Source organism: Opisthocomus hoazin, chromosome 4 (genome assembly GCF_030867145.1).
Source record: "Opisthocomus hoazin isolate bOpiHoa1 chromosome 4, bOpiHoa1.hap1, whole genome shotgun sequence".
Lineage (NCBI taxonomy): Eukaryota > Metazoa > Chordata > Aves > Opisthocomiformes > Opisthocomidae > Opisthocomus > Opisthocomus hoazin.
In genome coordinates this window covers 94,402,342-94,422,697 of record NC_134417.1, presented here as the reverse complement: position 1 = coordinate 94,422,697, position 20,356 = coordinate 94,402,342, and the positions used below count along the sequence as shown (strand labels likewise).

At 48.1% G+C, this 20,356-nt stretch overlaps 1 protein-coding gene across 7 annotated transcripts in view; it reads left to right on the top strand.

Annotated features, from left to right (window-relative positions):
- The first annotated feature begins 820 nt into the window (after positions 1–820).
- The window catches only part of MAP4 (microtubule associated protein 4), a 187,063-nt gene continuing 167,527 nt past the window's right edge, over positions 821–20,356 (top strand). For all 7 annotated transcript variants that reach the window (XM_075419993.1, XM_075419996.1, XM_075419994.1 and 4 more), the window contains exon 1: positions 821–956. The gene's annotated coding sequence lies outside the window, so the exon portion shown is untranslated. The remainder of the gene's footprint in view (positions 957–20,356) is intronic.

Sequence of the window (20,356 nt, the reverse complement as noted above, 5' to 3'; positions counted from 1 at the left end):
CTCCCTCGCCCTGCTGCCCACACTCCTCTCAATGCACCCCAGGAGACCGTTGGCCTTCTGGGCAGCCAGGGCACGCTGCTGGCTCATGGTCACCCTGTCGTCCCCCAGCACTCCCAGTCCCTCTCCGCAGAGCTGCTCTCCAGCAGGTCCATCACTGCCCGACAGCCCCATCTCCCCTCAGCCCCACGTTCCCTCACTGCAACCCCTTGGCCCCTGCCCTGTCACCTCCAAGCACGCTCGTCGCCATCTTCCCTCATGGCTTCCCCCCAGCCACCATCTCCCCTCGCTGCTTCCCCTCAGCCGCCTTCCTCCCCCGAGCCACATCCCCTCAGCCCCTCTCCGCTTCCCCTCAGCCCTCTTCCCTTGGTCCCTTTTCTCCTCAGCCACGTCCCCCCAGCCACGTCCCCTCAGCCATGTCGCCCCCAGCCACGTCCCCCCAGGCCCCTATCCCACAAACTCCCCCACCCCACCTCCCCACACCTCTTTCCCTCGGCCACCTTCCCTCCCTGCTCCCCCTCAGGCCCTTCCCCTCGCTCCACAGCCCTCCTCCTCCGTTCTCTTTCCCTCAGCCATAACCCCCTCCCCTCGCAGTCCCCGCTCCCCTCAGCCCGCCCCCCCCCCGGCCCCACCCAGCGCCATGGCCCCCCCCACCCCCCGCGCCGCACCCTACCCCGCTGCCCTGTCACTGCGGCGCCGCCTCAGCCTCGCCCGCCGCCCGCCCGGCCCTGCACCGCCCGCGCTCGTCGTGATTGGTGGACGGCGGGCGCGGCGCGGCGCCATTGGCGGAGAGCCCGAGAGCCCGCCCTCTCCGCTAGCAGGGTAGTACGCTCGGCGTGAGGCCAGCGGCGGCTCCGCTCTCTCCTCCTCGTCCCCCCGGCCGGGCCCGCAGGGGAGAGCGGCACTCAGCAGGCGGCTCCGTCCCGGCGGCAGCCCCCCCCCCCCCCCCTCCGCCTCCGGTAAGGGCTGCGGGGAGCGGGGTTACCCCGCCGGGAGCGGGCGCTGAGGCGATGGAGGGGCGGGCGCGGGAGCTCCGGCCTCGCCCTTGTGGGGGGCGCGGGCGGCCTGCGGCGCTTGGGGCGGGAGGGGGGGGGCGGTTGGTGCGGGTTTTGTGAGGGGGGGCTGCGGCGGTTGGCGGGCGGCGGCGCGGGAGGGAGGGGCGGTGGGTGACCGGGGTGGGGTGGGGGGGCAGCGGGGAGCACCGGAGAGCATCGGGCGGGCGAAAGTTTCTGAATCATCCCGGAGGAAGCCGGGGGGGGGGGGCTGAGGTGGGTCCCGGTGAGGGCTGCGGCTCCGCTCTTCCAGAGCCCCCCCCCACGTTACTTGGCGGCTGTGAATCAGCGCTTCTCGGTGGCACCTCCAAACTTTTTATCGTGGCGTGGTTTCCCCCCGCCCTTCCCCGCCATCCATCCTGCCGGCCGGGCTCCTTCCCCCGCCATCCCCCGGGGGCTGGAGGCCTGGGCGGTCGCCGTGCCCAGTCACCGCCGGGCTCGCAGGCCGTTCCCGCAGACCGGGCCCGGCTTCGAGACGAGCCAGCTTGCTTGAGGGAGAAGAGTTGTAGCTTGAAGTGCGAGACGTTTCCTCACAGCGCGATGTAAGGTTGCTGCGAGCAAGGTCAGACTCGAAACGGGGAGGTTTTGGGTTCCGAAGATGCTCTTCCGCTGCCAAAAGCCGTTCCTCAGCGTGCCTTGGTGCTTTGTTGTGAGGTCTGCTGCTCTTGGAGGGGTGCGTTGAATGCGTGGTCAGTGGATGCGTTAAACCTGAGTGGAGATGTTGGGGCTTTGTGGTTTGGTGGTTTTTTTCTTTAATAGGTTCATGATAACTCTTAGTTGGTCGCTCCTCTTATTTCTTTCACCTAATTCCTCTATGGATTTAACAAATAAACTCAATTATTTTAGCTTTTTTAAGTGTGGGTGATTTCTTTTTTTTTTTTTTTTTTAAATCTGGAATCCTATATTCGATGAACTGCGCTCTTCCTATCTTACAATTTCATCAGAGTATGCGAAAGCCTTCTTGAATAATATAATAGACATCTAAGTACTTTCTCCATGTTGCAGGCCTTGCTGGGTGCCTCCTTATGCAGGGCTCTGTGTGGGACGCGGCTGTGGCTGCGTGTGGTAAACTGAAAGGACAGGGCTGTGCTGGAGTTTTACGACTGGGAAGCTTATTTCCTCTTTGCTAGGGCTTGGTTATTCCGTCTGGTGGTGTATGCTTTACTGGTGGTGTATATAGAAGGTGCTTTTGTAGCTTGATTAACTTTTCCTTCATTCAAGAGAGAGAAATAAATAGTAACTGAGAAAGATTCAAGATATCACTTTTATCTTAATTGTATTGCTATTGGCTGCGCAGACCTGCCTATGTTAAAATTGCTTTAATTTTTTTTTGTTCATTTGCTTTTCCTTATGAGAACTGGTGAAATCTCTGACTATTCTTTCAGATGCGTTTTGGAGGATTCAAGGACTTTTTTTTTTTTTTTTTTAAAGTTTTATCTGCTTTGCCCGCCTCGCATCAGAAGAGATTCGCTTTTTTAGTTTTAAAAAGAGCTTAACTGACTTGCTATTGCAATAGCAGCAATATCCTGTGTCTTCTCTTTCCTTTGGTAATAATTACACGTTAGTGACAAATAATAAGCTTGAAGGCAGAATAGTTGATCTGTTTGTGAATGTGTTTGTTGACTCTCACACTGAAGGACATGGATATTATTAAGTCTGTATTATGTGTCTCTGCAGAAATGACATCAGGGAAATAGCAAGTAATACAAAGAAGTGTCAGTGGTTTGAAGATCACGGCCCTGCAAGTTCAGCTAGAGCACAGTGTTGCCATGGGTACAGTTTTGTGGGCCACCCCTCGTTTTCCCCCGAGTCCTCAGATGAAATTAGGAGAGGATTAAGTCACTCTTCTCCTTCGAGAACAAACGGGAGGCCTGTTGGTAGTAGGCTTATGCCAGCGAATACTCACTGAAACTTGAATATCTGACTTTATCAGATTGTTTCTGAAAAGCTCACGACTCTGTCAGTCAGTTTACGTGTTGCTGGCCGGTGATCCCCGAGCAGGCTCGGAGGAGTGCTGAAGCCTACGGCCCAGCTCTGGGAACTGCAGAACCTCACCCTTGCAGGATATCTGGAGATCGGTTTTAACAAGTTGCCTAATTTGTCTGTGGGAAACTTTGAAGGTTAGGAGTGGTGTGGGTAAAAGCATCGCTTTAGCCCTTGCCCGCTGCTTTGTTCGAGTTGGCTGTGGGCATGGTAGAGAGTGGAGCAAAGAGACCAGGAGGTGAATAATCACACGACGGCCTCCCATAAAGTATTGAGACCAACTTGGACTGGCTCTGGTATGTGTGTACGCCGAGCCTCGCAGTACTGGTAAGTGTCATTTGAAGATGGCAGTGCTGCTTCTGAAGTACTTGGGTTTAGAGTGCTTGCCTGTTTCCTGCCCAGGGACACTTGACAATGAAGTCTAAGTTTTAAATACCAAAGTATTGCTTAAACTGTTCTATCGTGACATTAAACCCCCCCACCTCCAACTTAACGCTGTTGCTTATGTTGCTTATGCACAAGACAACCTGATCAACAGAAAGACAATGAAAGTGGAAGCAACTTCTTTTTTGGAAGAGGCGGTGGGTACGGCTGTGTGGAGGGTGGGACGTGGCTGGATTTCCAGTCTTAAGCTCTTTTCATGAAGTCTGATGAATACTCAGTTTAAACAAATGAACTACGTATTCTTTCTGGTGTTTGTAAAAGGGCTGACGCAGCCTTAATTTTAGCGGATGGAGCTATAATTATATTTGAGGTCCCAACCCCTGTAGTATTTTAGTGGTTACCGCTCTTCCCTAGAAATAAATGAATCTGAGCCATTAAATCTGATTTGAATTCTTGCAGAATTCGGGTCTCGTTTGGGCCCAGCGCTGTTTGCACAGTTCTTGCTCTTGTGTGCTCCTCGTGTGCTTACCTCCTGTTTGCTGAACTCTTTATTGATATCTTCAGCTCATAACTCAGTATTTAAACCACATTTGTCTCTATGTACAGGGCCCTGATGTGCAGACTTCCAGATTCTGATACATATGAAACTTATGACTAAGGGAAACCACTGGTCAGACAGGGTGTAAGTCTGTCAAGATGGATTTGACCTACTGGCAATTCAAATGAAAGTGATGGTTACTTAAAAACCAGATCATGTATAACTATGCTTTGTTTTTGTCCAGAAAAATCACAAATAATTTATTTTGTTAGTCCAGACATAGATTGGAAGATAAAATTCCACTTTCTTCCTCAGAGAATTAAGAGTTCAGGGCACGTTACTCATCACGTTGTTGCCGATCTGACTGTAGATGGCAAGATTATATTTTGTGTGTGTGCTTCTGGAGTTGCAAAGGCAAAGTTGAAGAAGCTAATATTGCTCTGAAAGGCAGATAGTTATTTCCTGTAGCTTCATGTTTACGCTTCCTGTTCCAACTAAAATAGATCAATCTCTTGCTTAGTCAAATGTCTGTGTATATGGCTTCCTCATGTCTCAACAGTGCAATTGAACTGCTTTTCTTTGTGTTTTTTTTTTTCCTTGAAGGCAAATTAAATTATACTCAGCTGTAGATCAGAGAAATGCAGGTGTCTGTGATCACAGCAGACAGTATGGTGGCAGAATGTCTTGAGCCTGAGCCGTCATCACTGCCGTCATCTGCTACAGAGAGTTCATCTCCCAGAAGAAAGGGCAGATGTACTTTGGGTCGGGTTCTCGAGGAGGTGGCAGAAAAGCTGGGTTGATCGAAGTACAGCCCGTGTGAATAATGTTGACAGGTAGGCTCGCACGGCAGGCAGACCCGCGTTTCCCTTGGGCTGAATTTCTCCAACCTCCTACAACTCAGAACCCCATTTCATGACTTAGTGTTTTGCGTATTTAAAGGAATTTCTGGTGGGAAGAAAAGGTCAGTGAAATCAGTTGCTGTGGATGTTATGCAGATTTTAAGTTGGTAACAATACGAATAAAATATTTCTGGCTCACGCTAGTACCCTATGTTGTTTCTTAATAAAGTTTTCTGTTAAAAAATTTTAAAATATTAAACTTCTTTAAAATTACTGGAAATTCTAACCCTAAAGGATTACGGACAGACATTAGTGTGATGCTTAAATAGTATTTAAGCTCTAGCACTCTTTAAAAATACATCAGGAGAGTGCTAAGGGTTTGAGGGGGGGGAAATCTGTTCCCAAACAAGATTAGTCTTAGACTCCTCTGAATAAGTTGTTAAATGATGTTGGTTGTCACACAAGCCCATGTTTTGTAGACGTTGGTATGCTTGGTAGAAGAATGCTTGCAGGTGTTGCTCTAGAAAACACAGGAGACACTGTGTTAATGAGAAGTGTAAGACTACTACCTAGATGAAAATGGATGTGTATGTAAATAATTTGGACTCGATAACACTCATTTGCCCTTTGAAATATGTGCTGGAAGGTGGGAGGGTGGTGGGTTACTTATTCGGTTGCTGTGCATGTGTCCTCCCCTAGAAACAGTGAGGGAAGGGTCTGATTTCTTCCCTGCCTACCCAACCTCCTCGCTGTTAGAAAAGGGTATTTCTTGTTGCTCTTTTAATCCTTGCCTGGCCTCTTCTGAATTTTCCTCTGAGTGAGTGGCAACCACTGAATTAGTTCCCCCACGGAATAGCAAGATACTAACTTTGCGATAAAGCTAGCAATGTCTCTGTGATTTGCACAAAAGTAGTAAAAAAAAAAAAAGCTGTAGCTGCATTATTCAGACAGGTTTGTGTAATGCAATAGGCCCTGTATTAGCTTTCCTTTGCGAAGGTTAGATTTCCAGTCGCATGGAGCGGTGACTTTTTTTTGTAGAGAGACTTTAGTGTAGACAAACACAGGTCTGGAGTCTTTGTACCCTACCCAAAATGCTTGGGCTGGCATGGCGAAAGATTTGATATGTGGGTGGAAATGAGGTTAAGTATTAAGTATATCCTTGCACGCTGGGTGACGTGACACACATGGTGTAGCTGGAGATTAAAATGGGATGAGCAGTTCACTCATGCTGCATTCTGGCTATCAAGCTACTCGTGTAGCTGCAGGAAGCTTCTAGGAGAAGTATGCAGTTAATCACATCCATTAGCATGATTAAAATCCTGATTAGCCTGTGTCACTCACTCCCATTTTCCACCTACACTTGGCCCCTTTTATCTGGAGTATTTGCAAGTATGAGCATAAGGCAGAGAACAGCGTAGGCTCCAACCTGAGGGGTGGTCACTGGGCTTTTAAATGTGTCGAAGAATTCTGGGCTTTGTATTGTTACAACGGGCAAATTCTGCAGTGGCCATACAGCTGCTGTCTGAACATAAAACCTGACAGCCCTTTACCGATAGAGGATCCTCGGCAGGATTGTCAGGAATCCAGCTGAACACGAACTAGTAGGCTTGTTTTGCTAGTCAGTCAAGTGCTCGTAGCTTGCTAATGTTCCGTATCTAGTGCATGCTAATTTTTTAATTTTAACGCCTCCGTCCGCATTTGATGATCTCTTCGTGTTGGTTGGCGTGGTGGATGGGTGCTGCCCTAGCTTCTAACGGCCAGGGCTAAAATGGGCTGGAGAGTGAGTCATAAGTGGATGTAATTCCATGAAAGGATGATTGGTTTTAGGCTGAAATGAAGGCTAGGGGAACTGCTTGCAGATAGGCTGATTGGGTTGTGGCAAGAAGTAGGGGGGAAAAAGCCAAAAAGGAGGTAATTTTGTAAATTCCGTTGTGCAGAAACTCTCCCTTGTTAAAACTTTACTTGTTGGGTAGACACTATATGTGTGAAAGTTAGATCTTTTTGTAAAAGCAAGCTGCTTTCTGGGTATTAGGTCATATACTTCCAACACATTCCCGCCTGTGAGTGAGTCATTGTTCCTTTTGTAAAATTGCATTAGAGCTACATCATCCTGAAAAGTTGTTTTCCAGCTGAATTTAGGGTGTTGACGCTTGCTTTAAACAAAGTAAAACTATGGGAGCATTTATCAGATGAATTTCAAAGTATGTTTACATACTCTGGAGTTACGACTCCTGAAGTGCTGGAATATGAGATCAATTCATACGTGTGCGTGAAAACCTTCCGGTGCTGGGGATGCCGCTGTCTGCGCGTGCTGGGCTTCGCTCCCCCCGCCCTCTGGGGTGTTGAACCCCCAGCTCTCAAACTGAGGATTGTAGCATATATGCAGGTGTAATGTAAAATGCTGAAAATCCTCTGAAAGGGACAGAAAAACATGCCTGTGCTTTGCTTGGTCTGATTTCCTCTCCCCTAAATTGTCTCTAGCTGTGGTATGTCTAACTTTAGCTCCTTGCTATAGGTACTCTGGCAGTTTGTCCTTGTAGGAGTGTAATACGGAGAGTTTGTTTCCATATTATGAGGTTTTTTTTCCATAACAAAACTGGCTTGAGGTTCCAGCCTTCTTCCACGGCGTGCTTTTTATTGTTACCTTGGCATAACAGCACTATCTGTGCTGTAAAAGGGGTCAGTGATCAGGTGGGATATCTGGAATTATTTTTAGGAGCCACATCAGTTCTGTTAAAGGGGAAGCAGAAACAAGTAGGTGGAGAAGGGGATGCCAAGCATACATCAGACTGGCTTTCTGCTGGGGAAAATGTGGTGGAGAAACGCTGTCAGTGGCATGACTGAAGAAGAGCGGTGCAAGGCATTAAGGCTGTGGGGTGGAAAATCCAACCCCAAACCATACGTACCTGCTGCTGGCAAGGCTCGAGCTGCCAGGATGTGATTGGAAGGCTGAAAGTTGTGCTTTAGTGACAGTTTTCCTTTAATCCCCTCTGGAAAATACCACACGTTTTCTAAGCGTCTCGCTATTGGTAGTGTCAATACAACTGGGTTTTGGGCACGCTGGGAGGAAGAGGTCTGCTGTTCGGTAAAAGGCTGTTTGTCCTGGGCTGGGCTAGAGGTCCCCCTGGGCTGGTGGGTGCTTTTGGCAGTGACTGGGGACGTCTGCTCTGGGAGTTCTCATCTGCTCTGTTCCCGAGTGGGTGAGTATGGCATGATGTACGCTTCCTGTGAAGTTACTTGTGACGTTAGATTTGAAGTGCTGACCTGGACAGGCTGGGAAGTTGGGCAGAGAGGAACCTGATGAGGTTCAACAAGGGCAAGGGCAGGGTCCTGCACCTGGGGAGGAACAACCTCATGCACCAGTACAGGCTGGGGCTGAGCTGCTGGAGAGCAGCTCTGCGGAGAGGGACTGGGAGTGCTGGGGGACGACAGGGTGACCATGAGCCAGCAGCGTGCCCTGGCTGCCCAGAAGGCCAGTGGTCTCCTGGGGTGCATTCAGAGGAGTGTGGGCAGCAGGGCGAGGGAGGGTCTCCTCCCCCTCTGCTCTGCCCCACTGAGGCCCCATCTGCAGTGCTGTGTCCAGTGCTGGGCTCCCCACTTCAAGAAAGATGAGGAGCTACTGGAGAGAGCCCAGCGCAGGGCTCCGAGGATGAGGAGGGGACTGGAGCATCTCTCCTAGGAGGAGAGGCTGAGGGAGCTGGGCTTGTTCAGCCTGGAGAAGAGAAGGCTGAGAGGGGACCTTGGAAATGCCTCTAAATATCTGCAGGGTGGGGGTCAGGAGGATGGGGCCAGACTCTTTGCAGTGGTGCCCAGCGACAGGACAAGGGGCAACGGGCACAAACTGAAGCCGAGGAAGCTCCAGCTGAACCCGAGGAAGAACTTCTTCCCTCTGAGGGTGACGGAGCCCTGGCCCAGGCTGCCCAGAGGGGCTGGGGAGTCTCCTTCTCTGGAGATATTCAAGCCCCGCCTGGCCGCGGTGCTGTGCAGCCTGCTGTGGGTGACCCTGCTTGGGCAGGGGGTTGGGTGGGGGGTCCCCAGAGGGCCCTTCCAACCCCCAACATTCTGTGATGCTGTGAATATTGAGGGAAACCTTATTGCAAACAGCAGCTTACGGAAAGCCTTTTTAAGCTTAATTGTTAACACCGTTCATAGTAGTTCTGAGTGCCTGATTTCTGGCTGTAGCGTGGTTACTGTCTAGCCTAAGGTTCCCGTTCTGTTGGACTGAAATGATGTTAACACGAATCTTGAGATTGGTGTGTTTTCCTCTCATCCCTTTCCAGGCCTCCTTTTGGGTTTTTTGTGTGTGTGTTTTTTTGGTAGTGGGGTTTTTATTGCTTGGGTGGTGGTGTTTGGTTTTGGTTTTTTTTTTAAACCTCGTGTGTTCTCTCAGTCTTCTGACTTTCTAGATGCTGTTTCTCTGTTGCAGTTTTATGAAGTGTAGTGATCTGTTTAAAGATGGTCGTATGCTTATTTGCACTGGTCTTAAGGAGTGTCACAGTTTTTCTGCTGTTCATAGATAACCAGTTAATATTAGTGAAAGTAATTGGAAACTTCAAAACTGGAAGAGCGAAGACAAAAATCATTAAGTCTGCTCCAGCAGAGGCTTCGAATTAGGCTCTGCAGACATCAGGGGCAAAGAATTGAGTCACTGGCTCTTCCTTCCTTTTGACTTCGTGGTGGGAGTGAATTGCTTTGCTTATGGGTCATGCATCAAAGCAATTAGAAAAAGAGTTCTAGATGGTAAGAGCTAGATGAGGAGCTTTTTAAAAAATGATTTTAGAGTGATTTAGATATGCACTAAATATATTTATGCTAGAAATCCAATAACAGGTCATAACAAAGGTTATTGATGCACAGCTTCTGAAGTATTACTTCAATTATAACTTCATATATGCTGCTGTTTTCTTTTCTCCCTGAAAAGGCAGAGAGAACCCTCTGGAAAGAAAGGTGGGATGTAAAAGGGAGCCTTTATCACGATGGTGAGATTCTGGAGGAAATGTTTGGTCAGGACAGCGGCTGGTCCTTGTGACTGGAGTGCCTGCACTCCTGCTGAGGCTTGCAGAATGCCGCTTCCGAAGGGTGGGTTGGGTCCACCTACACCAGCACAGTTGGGCAAGATGATGGGACGTCGTCACCAGGATGTCTGCGACACTAGTAATCATTGTCGAGGCTTAAATCTCACACTGAACGGTTTTGGGATGACGTGCTGTGATGCTTGTCACCCAGTAGTGTATCAGGGGGTACTGCTGTGACACCGTGATGATGGGAACTCTGTAGGGTGCTGTGGGTGGCTCAGGCTATATTTTATGTATCAAATCTGCATTTACATATGAAGCTATAATGTATGTAGTCTGCAGTGTTGCGTTCTTCAGGATATCTTTATGCTTAAAACATATATATGTTTTCTTGTCTGTATTTTGACCTATTTAAGCATTTATGACATGAGAATTAAAGGATAAATCCAGTCCTCGGAACGTGAGACATATTTTTTTAACTGGTCTTTTGTGTAAAATGTACTTTTTTTTTTTTACATTGGGATTTGGACCGAGCATGTAGGGCAATAGGATCAAGTGTCACATTGGGGATTACATATTTGTCCTGGAGTGACCCTCTTAGTAGCTTGCATTGGGGTAATTGCTGAATGACTGACTGGATTTATAGGGATGTATATCTGCATTAGCCCTGGTTTGATGTAACTCTAGCTTGTTTGCTTTTGACCCAAACTATTTTCAGCTTGGGAATTTGCTTTTAAGGAGAGATCCTATAATTTGCCTCAAACTAGCATTTCTAGGCTTGTGTTTCCCCTTAAAAGTAATGGTGGTTTTACTAGGAATAATAGTTCTGTATCTCAATGTAGAAGAGTATTGTACAGTGTTGTCTGGTTGCTGAAAACCAAATTTGTCCAATAAGCTGTATATTTGAGACCTCTAGATGTTAATTGTGTTGAAAAAATGGATCGACTGTTCTTTTGTTGCATCGGTAGTCATCGTCTGGTTCTTAAAACTATAACAGCTCTGTAACTCGTGGTATTCTATAGTATTTTGATGTGTTGTATTCCTTTGCTGGCAGCTTCTGTGAGATTTCCCTCTCCTAGAATGAGTAAATATGAATTTTAGAGTTGGGGAAAGTGAAGAAACTCCTTGCAATTTCAGCTTAGTTTTCCCCAGCTAAGATTTTTACCTTGCCAAATTACCAGTAATTGCTGGTATTGCTGAAAGAATTACCCTGTGGGCACATCCTTCTGTGCTTGGCTCCAGACAGAACTCTTGCAGGCTCTTCTGCAGCGAGTGCTGATTATCACTGGAGATGGTCCTTTTGTTAGGATTTTCCATTTTAGCTTAGCCTCCCGTTCGCAGTGCTCATCTGCAGTTAATGGTCGCTCCTCTCTGCTGGCAGAATCTCCTAGAATCCTGTCCGGGTACGGATGGATCAGTAAATGGTTGCGATGCACTGACCAAGAAAAGCTGAATTTGTCAACTCGCAGGGGATGGGCACATTGTACATTAAATCTCCTTATGCGTTTGACAAAGGCCTTTAGTTCTAAAGCATTGATTTGTTTGTTTTTTATTAATTACTCTGAGCTGTGTTTGTGCTACAGGTTCTACTCCGCTCCCCTGCTGCTGCTGCGCTCTTCTCTCCACTTCGCATCCGTCTCGGATGAGCTAGCACCTGACCTAGGCTGCTGTTTTCCTCCCTTATCTGTGTTTCTTGCCTACCAAATCCTATTTGTAGCCCCTCTGAATGTATTGAGTGTGGGGCAGCTTGCTTGTGTGCTTCAAAGACCTTTTAAAAAACCCGTTTGAAGGTTGATGGAAGTATGTGATACAGTGCTCCTAAAAATCTCGACTCTGGCTGGTATCAGCTGCTGCCGTGTCTTATTTAAACATACTGCAGACTGCTTGACGGTTTTTCCCTGAGGGGCTGACTTCCTGTGATAAAATGAGATTCCCTTTTAAAGTAGAGGTCTGTGGTTGTATAATGAGAGTAGGAAATGGTCCAAAAGTGGCACTGGGAGAATGGAAAAGCTATTTTGGTAACTGACTGTTAGGAGAAGAGAAAATATGCTCAGGAGTTTACTAGTAACTTCAGTTCTCTTTGCAAAATGAGAGGAATATGTGTAAGGAATTAAGTAAGGGAGTGGCCAGGTCGGAGCAGCGGAAGGGGGGTTATGTTAAGGACAAAGTTGTACAGTGCACAGCTAGGATTCCTCTTAAAAGATGTAATTATTTCCAAACTACTTTTAATCGCCTCAATAAGCTGCTGTGTTGTCATTAAGAATAATGTGTATTCAAGTGTGAACCTGTAAGAGCCATGCTGGCTTTTGCTTTTTTGATTTGAAGGTGTGAATATAGGTTATTTTTTAATTTGTGTGTGTAGTTGTGTGCCCCCCCCCATAATGCCAGACCAGGGAATTCCTTTCTTCCACCTGCGTTTTCTGTTCCCCATTACCAGTATGGCGATCTTGAAAAAAATTATGCAGTTGTTGGTAGTCAAAACTGACTTTTTATGCTGTTGGTATGGCAATATTGAAATTCCTGAAGCAGATCACCTTTACTCGGCAGGGATTGTCACGAGGCAGCGATGCAAACTGCCGGGGAAGCCAACTGGATTCTGGCAGGGCATTGCTAAGGTTGCTGAGCCTTCCTGGTCTGCTCTTAGACAGATGAGTTCAAGTTCAGTGCTCCATACACGCTACACTCCACGCTGTAACTGGCTGTTTGTGAAAGTCTGAAGTTTATATGGATTTAATCTGGAGTATTGGCTGTGCTTTTCTATATAAAGCTCTTTTAAAGGAATTTAATATTGATTGATTCCAAATATTTATGTTTTATTGTGTGATGAGATATTTTTCTATCTTCTCATTGTGTTTTTGATTTTTCTCTTGTGTCGTTCTCGTGTTTTTATACCATTTTGTGTCTGTGCTTGCCTCAGAGGGAAGACGGGCAGAGGGGGAGGGAATGACATTACTGTTAATTTAGTTTCCAGTTCTGTTTGTTTCTCTGCTGCTTCCTCAGTAACCTGTGCGAAAGCACTGAGCTTTGCGACAGTGCTGATGTTTTAAAGTGTCATCTTCAGTAAAATAAACGGGGGAATTTACTTCCCTTGGGCCACCGCTTCAGTCTGCATATCTGGCAAAGCAGTGTTGTACTGTAGGTAACACATTTATAGCTCTTGGGTGTACAGGCTGAGGTCAACATACCTAGATTTTGGGTAGAGCTCAGGTGTGCTGGTAAGCTCCAGGTCGTGGGGTACTCCTGAATGGCAGTTCAATTTTGTCACAATTTTATTTTTTTCCTGTATAGAAAAGGGAGGTCCTAATTTCTGTAGGTGTAACAAGCCCATGTGTAGAATCCAGTTTGAGAACTGCAATTTTTAAAGCCTGAACTTGTAGGTGTTGGCCAGCCATTCTGGAATCATTAGCTGAGACCATCCTTCTGTCTGTCTTTTAAAATCCTGTTCTTTGTCAGCTTTGTATCGAAGAAATTGCATGTGGGGAGTGGGAGGAACACAGATTGTTGGAGAGAAGTGTTCTTGGCATAGCTGATGGGCTGTGTTAAGGACAGCAACGCTCTGCGTTCTGCGCTGATGGAACCCAAATGCCCATTGATCATCCCCCAGCTCCACGTCAGGTGGTGTAGCTTCGCAGAATCACAGAATGGTGGGGGTTGGCAGGGCCCTCTGGGGATCCCCCAGCCCAACCCCCTGCCCAAGCAGGGTCACCCACAGCAGGCTGCACAGCACCGCGGCCAGGCGGGGCTGGAATATCTCCAGAGAAGGAGACTCCCCAGCCCCTCTGGGCAGCCTGGGCCAGGGCTCCGTCACCCTCAGAGGGAAGAAGTTCTTCCTTGGGTTCAGCTGGAGCTTCCTCGGCTTCAGTTTATGCCCGTTGCCCCTTGTCCTGTCGCTGGGCACCACTGCAAAGAGTCTGGCCCCGTCCTCCTGACCCCCATCCTGCAGATATTTCGAGGCATTTCCAAGGTCCCCTCGCAGCCTTCTCTTCTCCAGGCTGAACAAGCCCAGCTCCCTCAGCCTCTCCTCGTAGGGGAGATGCTCCAGTCCCCTCCTCATCCTCGTAGCCCTGCACTGGGCTCTCTCCAGTAGCTCCTCATCTTTCTTGAACTGGGGAGCCCAGCACTGGACACAGCACTGCAGATGGGGCCTCAGTGGGGCAGAGCAGAGGGGGAGGAGACCCTCCCTCGCCCTGCTGCCCACACTTCTCTGAATGCACCCCAGGAGACCATTGGCTTTCTTGGCAGCCAGGGCACACTGCTGGCTCATGGTCACCCTGTCGTCCCCCAGCACTCCCAGTCCCTCTTTTCAGAGCTGCTTTCCAGCAGGTCCACCCCAGCCTGTACTGGTGCCTGGGGTTGTTCCTCCCCAGGCGCAGGACCCTGCCCTTGCCCTTGTTGAACCTCATCAGGTTCCTCTGTGCCCACCTCTCCAGCCTGTCCAGGTCTCGCTGGATGCCAGCACAGCCTTCTGGTATATCTACCACCCCTCCCAGTTTGGTGTCATCAGCAAACTGGCTGAGGGCTTGCTAAGACCAGACTCCACGTGTTTACCCGGGATCCCACAGACAAGGTGCTCTCCTGTGGAACAAAGCCACATGTAGTCACGGCTGCCTTTCTGCAGGTTTGTTTCTGAGAAGACCCTCAGCTGCTTTTCGTCTGTGATATGCCTGTAGAAACCTTGAAAATGTGCAAGATTGATCACAATTAAACTATCTTTCTTCCTTGGAGTCTGGGGTATGTTTATTTTCTCTAGCATGTAATTTATCTGTAGCCTTATTTTTCGGCAGCCAAATGTGCTGACTCTGCCTTTTACATTTCCCAAATGAAATCCTCTGGCAAGCTTCACATCTCCTAACATCATTTTGAGGTGCTGATGTAATCAAATGGTTGAATGTGAACTGGACAGGAAATTATATGGTGCAAAACTTGCTCTTCAAATCTGTATGGAATTAAAAGGTATTTGTTCTTTTAATATATTTTTTATGGTAGGCATTTGTAGTATTCAGTAATTACATTCTTGCTCATTTTTTTAATTGAAATGTCAATTTAGTGAATGCTTAAGGAGGGCGGGGCAATCAAGGCTGATGGTTGCATATCCTTAACATCCCATTGAAATTTCAGTGAGCTTTTTAACTAGTCTAATGATTAAGCATTGTGCTGAACTAATTTTGCAAATGTGAAGGGGGTAACGCAACGAGTCCATGAAAATCGTAATCTGAGTAGAAGCTCATTAGAGCATCCTGATTGTAGAACTATAAAACCATGCAGTTTTCTAAACAGTTGTAATATTACTTAAAAGAAAGGTCACAACTTGTAAATTGAGGAAAGAAATATAAACACAGATTTGTAAACAATCCTCTGAAAGAGAAAAGCAAACCCGAGGTAGTCTTTGGTGTTGGATATCTCGTCTATCCCGTACAGGTCAGCTTGAGTAGTATCATTCTCCTTCAGTCACACTGAATTTTTAACCCATGCCTTCAAAGAAAGGTAACTTTGTAAGTGACTTGGAGAACCTACATTTTGTCCTTACATTGCTTTAATTTTCAAATTGAAGATGAGATCTAATTATTTATGCAACGTAAGCTTCGGATTAAGCTGAAAGATCTTACTGGGTTGTTAAGAGAAGTCAGAATGACAGAATGTTGGGGGTTGGAGGGGACCTCTGGGGACCCCCCACCCAACCCCCTGCCCAAGCAGGGTCACCCACAGCAGGCTGCACAGCACCGTGTCCAGGCGGGGCTTGAATATCTCCAGAGAAGGAGACTCCCCAGCCCCTCTGGGCAGCCTGGGCCAGGGCTCCGTCACCCTCAGAGGGAAGAAGTTCTTCCTCGGGTTCAGCTGGAGCTTCCTCGGCTTCAGTTCGTGCCCGTTGCCCCTTGTCCTGTCGCTGGGCACCACTGGAAAGAGTCTGGCCCCGGCCTCCTGACCCCCACCCTGCAGATATTTCGAGGCATTTCCAAGGTCCCCTCTCAGCCTTCTCTTCTCCAGGCTGAACAAGCCCAGCTCCCTCAGCCTCTCCTCCTAGGAGAGATGCTCCAGTCCCCTCCTCATCCTCGTAGCCCTCCGGACTGCAAAGGGAAGCTGTAGATCCACCACCTACACTTCTGATTTACTGGTATTGGACTTTTTCAAAGTAGTTTGCTGTCAGCAGTCTTGGTTAATGCTTTAGATTCAAGCCTACACTTTTTAGTGGGCTTTAGGGGTAGAAAAAATGCTAGATCAGAGGAATAAATGGAATGTATTGGGGGGAGGAGAAAGGCAGATAACTTCGCACAAACAGCAGAGGAAGAGGGTGAAGTAAGTCACTACTAGTTGTATTTTGCTACTTTGTTGTAAGTCAGCAAGACAGTATTAGTCTCTCCACTTTCATAGCATATGAAAAAAAATAAAATGGAAGAACTACCGTAACAGGTCAGGCGAAAGGCTCACGTGTGTGGATCGGTGCCGTAGCGTGTTTTCTGTGCTGTCCTTTCTTCATCTTTGCATTTTCCAGGCTCCAGTGAGGGTTGAGTGTGGGCCGTCTCCTCTGAACGATTTGCGTTGGAGCCGTAGGTGTTGATCAGCAGCAGCCTCTGTGCGTGCCGCTTGTGTGCGGCGTTCAGATACAGAACACGGCCGCTTCTGAGTCCCCTCCTCTGCGCTGCCCGACCGCAGCGAAGAACGCTTTTTGTTTGTGGAATAAAATAATCTGTCAGTGGGCAGGTTCTGCTGGTGTTGAGAAAATCACCCAGCTCAACAGTCTAGCTCCAAATAAAAAAAGATGATCTGTGGTTACCGCTGCTACCTTTGTCCTCTCGGCACAATTTATCACGCTTGGAGGTCACGCTAATCGCTCTCGTGTCCCTGCTTATCTCTTCTGAGAGTTTTTCTTTTAGTTTTTCAAAGTACAGGAGCAGTAAGTTTGAGAAGAAGTGCTTTGTGGTGCGCTTCTCAGAAGCACAATACCAGAAAGGAGGGTGTATGCTGGGGGCACCACTTTCATCTACTGACCAGAGATGTAAACAGTATTTTATGGCATTGACTCAAATCTTATGTTTTTTAGTCTGGAGATTGCCTGTGAATCCTTCTCTCTTAGCTAGTTTTTACTAAATTACTTCTGTTAGTCTACTAATTTTTTTAAAATACATATTTAGAAAAATTCAGCGTGTTCAAGATGCTCGCTGGATTTATCTGGCAGTCTCTTGCTTTCACGTTTCGCTTGGGTAAACTCTAGGTTAATTGACTCATTCACTCCGTCTAGCTAAAGCTGGGAGGCGGCAGAGGCGAATGAATTGCAGGCAGCAGATGCTCGGATGAAAGAAGAAACAAACCAACCACAGGGTGAAACTTTCTGAAGCATCTGTGTTGTCTTCGGAGAAGTGAGTTGAGAATAGGCAGCCTGTGCCTTGCTGGAGATCTGCGGAACTGATAATTTCACAGGACATAATCAAAGTTACAAAGTGACCCCTGGTGTCCCCCAGGGGTCAGTACTGGGCCCAGTCTTGTTTAACTTCTTCGTCAACGACCTGGATGAAGAGTTAGAGCGTACCCTCAGCAAGTTTGCTGATGACACCGAACTGGGAGGTGTGGTAGATACACCAGAAGGCTGTGCTGCCATTCAGCGAGACCTGGATAGGCTGGAAAGCTGGGCAGAGAGGAACCTGATGAGGTTCAACAAAGCCAAATGCAGGGTCCTGCACCTGGGGAGGAACAACCCCATGCATCAGTACAGGCTTGGGGTGGACCCGCTGGAGAGCAGCTCTGTGGAGAGGGACCTGGGCGTCCTGGGGGACGACAGGGTGACCATGAGCCAGCAGCGTGCCCTGGCTGCCAAGAAAGGCAATGGGATCCTGGGGTGCATCAAGAAGAGTGTGGCCAGCAGGGCGAGGGAGGTTCTACTTCCGCTCTACACTGCCCTGGTGAGGCCTCATCTGCAGTGCTGTGTCCAGTTCTGGGCTCCCCAGTTCAAGAAAGATGAGGAGCTACTGGAGAGAGTCCAGCGTAGGACTACGAGGATGGTGAGGGGACTGGAACATCTCCCCTACAAGGAGAGGTTGAGGGAACTGGGCTTGTTCAGCCTGGAGAAGAGAAGGCTGAGAGGGGACCTTGGAAATGCTTACAAATATCTGAAGGGTGGGTGTCAGGAGGATGGGGCCAAGCTCTTTTCAGTGGTGCCCAGTGACAGGACAAGGGGCAATGGGCACAAACTGAGGCACAGGAAGTTCCGTCTGAACATGAGGAAGAACTTCTTCCCTCTGAGGGTGACAGAGCCCTGGAACAGGCTGCCCAGGGAGGTTGTGGAGTCTCCTTCTCTGGAGGTATTCAAGCCCTGCCTGGACAAGGTCCTGTGCAGCCTGCTGTAGGTGACCCTGCTTGGGCAGGGGGGTTGGACTAGATGACCCACAGAGGTCCCTTCCAACCCCTACTATTAAAAAAAAAAAAAAAAACACAATTGCTTTTGAGCCTGAAATACTACTGGTCTTTAGTTTTTGTCTTTCACAGAGTGTTGGGGGTTGGAAGGGCCCTCTGGGGATCCCCCAGCCCAACCCCCTGCCGAAGCAGGGTCACCCACAGCAGGCTGCACAGGACCTTGTCCAGGCAGGTCTTGAATATCTCCAGAGAAGGAGACTCCCCAGCCCCTCTGGGCAGCCTGGGCCAGGGCTCCATCACCCTCAGAGGGAAGAAGTTCTTCCTCGGGTTCAGCTGGACCTTCCTCGGCTTCAGTTTGTGCCCATTGCCCCTTGTCCTGTTCTTAATATCTATGATCTAGCCATTAATAAATGCCACTGCATTTTGATTTGTTTCAGTTGTGTGCTATACAATGGCAAACCTGAATTCTGCATCCAGTTTTCCTTTGCTTCTTGTGGCCAAGATGAGAATTCTTGCATGGCTGGAATGAAGTAATGGGGCGGATCTGGAAGGAGGTTCAAAATATGCCGTGCTCGGTTGCAGCGGAGTGAATAGGATGCGCAGGCGTTGGGAGACACGAGTTCTGGCTTCTGGCCCTAGGAGTATCCAGCAAGCCCCTTGTAGGAAACACAGAAGCTGTTCCTGAAGCAGAAGTCAAAACCTGCAATGCTTGGTTAGGAGAGGGGCAGAGGGAGTCTTGCTGGACTTTTGGGGGTTTGTAACGCGTGCATTTGGGATTCCCTTACGCGTAACGGCTGACCCCCTGAGTGTGAAGTTCCTGTGGCAGATGTTTGGTTGGTAATGTGCTTTCCAGAAGTGGGGTAGATGGTTTGAACGCTTTCAGGCCAAGGAGGAAATAGAACTGGGATGTCCATCTCTCAAGGTGTGTGAAGCTCACTTGGCTCAAATGGGGACTCTGGACATGCTTTGGCATTCTTTCAGCTCGATGCTTTTTGTGGGTGTTTGGTATGCTTGAGTGTACGTGTGGGATCGGTTCCTTCTCCTTCTACACTGGTGTGTTCTTTTTCTTCAGTCTAAGGCCTGGTATGGGCGGTTGAGAAGATTTTCTTGTTGCTTTTGGAATGAACGCAAAGCATAACTGAAGGGATGTGGTAGAATCTAAAAGGATTTCTTCTTTCGAACACCAAGGGGGAAAAAATAAGAAGCCCTTCCCAAGCCCCTTGTTACTTGTCAGAAGTCGTCCTCTTATAATTCTAAGAACTTGGCTGAAAAAATTTAAAAATGTCTTATAAGCATTCTAGATCTAAAGTGGTAGAAATGTAGGAGGAAAAAAAAGGAGAGGGCTACTGAAGATTTTCTGAATAATAAAGTGAACCTTTCTGTAAGACATCTTCTTTACTAATGAATCATAAAATCCAGCTAACCTTCTGAAGTACAACAGCATGCGACAAAAAGCTTTTTGATCAAGTTTGCCGTTGGGAATGATCTCAGCCCAGTGACCAGGCGGTCACTGCGCAATGCTCTAACTATTTGCTGAAACAGAAGTTTGCTGATCCCCTCGGTGGTGTTGGAGGGCGCGGGGTGTCGGTGCGGGTGCGGTTGGGGGGCAGCAGCAGGGACGAGATGCTGGCTGTAGAGCTTTGCGCTTCGGTTTCGAAACGAGCTCATCTTTGAGGTGGGTTAGGCAAGCGCTGCTTCTCGTGGATTTGAGGAACTTATTTTTCCGGCAATCACGCTGATTTTTAGAACTATCTGAAAGATTTTAATTAAAAATGCTGCAACAGTGATACTTAGCTTCATAGTTTTACGTATTTTAAAGCTTAGTACAGAGAATGAAGAAGACTTCTGCATGAAATTCACCCTTCTGCATGAAATTCACCCTTCTGCATGAAATTCACCCTTGTGCATTTTGCACTGAACTTCTGTCTTGCCAAGGTAAGAAATGAAAGAATCTCATAGCTGGGTTAGAACATTTATCTGACGTTCCCTTTAGATTAATTTTGTCACGGAATTACATATTCAGTAGCTCTGGTAGGCACTGTGTAGTGATATTTGGAGTAAGCCCTGGTATGTTCACTGCCAGATATTGGCTGTCGGTGCATTCGTGCTGCTGTGACTGAAGTCCTCAGGCCGTTTGAGACCGTGGAGAGGAGGACCCTTCTCCCCCCCTCCCCACATCATGTTACGGTGTGCGTGATGGGA